The sequence below is a fragment of the Leuresthes tenuis genome, unplaced genomic scaffold (assembly GCF_036924035.1).
Source record: "Leuresthes tenuis unplaced genomic scaffold, fLeuTen1.0.hap1 SCAF_5, whole genome shotgun sequence".
Taxonomy (NCBI): domain Eukaryota; kingdom Metazoa; phylum Chordata; class Actinopteri; order Atheriniformes; family Atherinopsidae; genus Leuresthes; species Leuresthes tenuis.
The window spans coordinates 23,186,719-23,190,132 of NW_027325359.1; positions in this window are offsets into that span (position 1 = coordinate 23,186,719).

Below are 3,414 nucleotides of genomic sequence, written 5' to 3' on the forward strand. Positions count from 1 at the left end.
CCCCAGCCACTGGCCGGTGCTTAAGGAGAAATTAAATTAACTGCAGTCTGTTTTTTTTATTGATAGAAAAACTGCCGTCTTGGGTAATTTAGGTACTTTCTTGTCTGTAAAAAGTTTCCTGCTACTCTTTGCTTTGTTTTATTTCCTTCTTTGTAGTCGTCATTCAGATTCACATTATTATATTATAATGGACGTGTTGGCAGCATTATGGTTACCTTTTGAACTATTTTCATGGAATTCAAAAACACATCTGTCTTTTTCTAATTAAAGAAATGTTGGTTCACATATTTTGTTATCAATGTTTTTACTTCACTAAGGAGTTGTAACTTCTCTGATTCCGTTTCACTTTGCTACAGAAATTTAAGTTTAAAGTTCAAGCAGTGTTCATTTCTCAAGTAATAAATAGCAAACGCTTGATAACTCACTTCTAAAAATGAAAAGGACCACATAACGAAACCTTTCCTGCTCATTTGATCAATTCCACAATTGACCAAATGACAGAGGAACTTTGCTGTTGGTCAGCTTGAGGCTCTAACTAGGAGAACGACTGTTGTTTGCAGCAATAATGTGGCCAGGTCAGCACTTTGTGACTGCTGCTTGTCAGAATACAAAAATTTTGCCTTGTTCACCCCTGAAACACATTTTAAGCATCACAGACGCCTACTGCTATTGCAGCTGGAACAATAAACCTGTAACTGGAAGAGTAAATAAGCTGTGCTGCAGGAGCGCCTCGATGACGTCATCTCATTAGACGAGTGTGTAGAAAGCCCTCTATAAGCCCCCCGATAGCCGCCAATAACAACAACACAGCAGCTATGAGCTAACAGTGCAATAGTATACGTTCATTCATTCATTCGTCTTAAAGTATTGGTGAAATAAAGATAGATAATGCCTTATTTAGAGACTGCATCATCTAAGCCCCGTTCACTCCGTTATATGGATCTCGAGGAATCTAAACATCTTCCGAAGGACGCCGACTTTCACCAAACTGTTCTCGGTGAGTAGATGAACGTATTTCATGGCAGAAATAAGGTCTAGGTTTAAAAATGCCAGAGTTCCCCTTTAAGGGGGTCTTGCCCAAGGACCTACTGGAGGTAGTAGTGATAGTAGCAATGTTTGGAGAAGCTGTCAGTAAGACAACTGTCCAAAGCAGCATTCCATCAATATGGCTGTTTTAATTATTTCAGACATTATGACATTTGACTCTGCTGTGTGTCAGACCCAGCGGCACTCATGTGTCTGTTCTACACAAATCTTTAAAATGTGTACCGTAAAAGAGAAAAAAAAGTTCACACAAATGAAACACCCAGTAACATCTTTTATTGGCAATAAAATAAAACAAACATTCTCACTTCAACATATTTATCATTCTACAGCCTACAGATTGATTGGAAAAAACAATCATATGATGGTACCAAACACTTTTACATACACAACCTCACACACACAAGCAGCGGTTCAATTTCTTTTCAACCAAAATTAACCCAAGATCTCAGAAAAATAAAGTCATTTACCATTATTTATCAATACAACCTATTTGAGTTGAGGTATAATTTTGTACCTGTGTTTCTTATATTGGTTGTTTAGTCCCTGGTATCTCCTTTGACTTTACTCAGTTTAAGTTCTCATTTTATCTGAGTTAGGCCTAATTATGAATTTAGTTCTATTTTTCTACTTTCTCTTTAGGTTGCCTAACCAGTTCTATTAAACTGTATTCACTTTACATTAAAGTAAAAAAGTTAAGTCCTTTCTCAGTCCAAATTAAATTCCCTGTGTGTCCCTGCAAAACCTGTTCGTCCCCACGAGTATCGGAATCAGTGACTTTTCTATGGGTGGCTCGCCATCTTCTTTCCACAGCTTCAGGTGTTTTCACACCCCAGCAATTCCAACTAAAAACCTGGCCTGCCATAGGACAAGGCAACACACAAGCATGCATTTTAGCTTCACACATATTAGGAAAATAGATGAAAATAAAATCCTAGCATTGAAATACAGGTTAACTATCAATTTAAATGAAAACCGCAACCTGATATGATGGCTTGGCTCTCGCTTTCACACCACTGGGAGACAACTTGACCGTGTACATGCACCTTTTTAGCTTTCAGCTACACATTGCACAATTGAAATTGAACACAAAATACACAGCTTTACACTCGTTCAGACTGCCTTAGCTTAGCTGCTTGTAATATCGCTTTCCCATTTAACTAACAATAAAAGAAATAACCTACTAATACACATGCTAAAAAAAATGCTTTTTGACTCACCAAATCCTCGGTCAAAACTTAATTAAACCAAAATCCAGTGCAGACAGCAGGTGAAAATATCTTCCCAAAAATGTAAGAAGACAAGGTATAAAACCTCAAACACAGAACTGGCTCACCATTTTTAAGGCTTCTTGTTACCTTAAACCCAACTGTTATTTTATTTGCTAACATTTAGTATTGACCTAGGCTTCTATTAGTTTGTTATCATATTCACCTAGGTTACGTATAAATTGAAGGATAACATACTGAAAGCCTGTGTCACTGCTTTTGGTGTTTTCAAACAGTAGTTTCTTTAGAACAAAAGCTTGGATGAATGCCAGAACTACACAAGGACTACCCTAGAAAATAAACACACATAGTGCATAATAACACAAATAAATAAATAAATAAATCCATCCATCCATCCATTATCTACCGCTTCTCCGGGGGTCGGGTCGCGGGGGCAGCAGTTTGAGCAGAGAAACCCAGACGTCCCTGTCCCCGGCCACTTCCTCCAGCTCTTCTGGGGGGACCCTGAGGCGTTCCCAGCTTTGAGACATAGTCTCTGCAACGTGTCCTGGGTCTTCCCCGGGGTCTCCTCCCAGTTGGAAGTGCCCGGAACATCTCGCCAGGGAGGCGTCCTGGAGGCATCTTATACAGATCCCCGAGCCACCTCATCTGGCTCCTCTCAATGCGGAGGAGCAGTGGTTCTACTCCGAGCCCCTCCCGGATGACTGAGCTTCTCACCCTATCTCTAAGGGAGAGCCTAGACACCCTACGGAGGAAGCCCGCTTGTATTTGCGATCCCGTTCTTTCGGTCAATACCCACAACTCGTGACCATAGGTGAGGGTAGGAACGTAGATTGACCAGTAAATCGATAGCTTCGTCCCTCACTCGTGAACAAGACCCCGAGATACTTGAACTCCTCCACTTGCGGAAGGATCTCATTCCCGACCCGGAGAGAGCATTCCACCCTTCTCTGGATCAATAAATCAAATTTGAAATTAGTTTTCCAGATTATTGAATTTTAGCAGAATCGCAACTTTGTCTGCACAATTCTGTATCTCAAGTCATGTATTTCTGAGAATGTGAAACCCTGATTTCTCCACTCAACACTGCAACAACTTTACTGGAACCAATAGTTATTTCAATTAAAAATTCAGACAAATG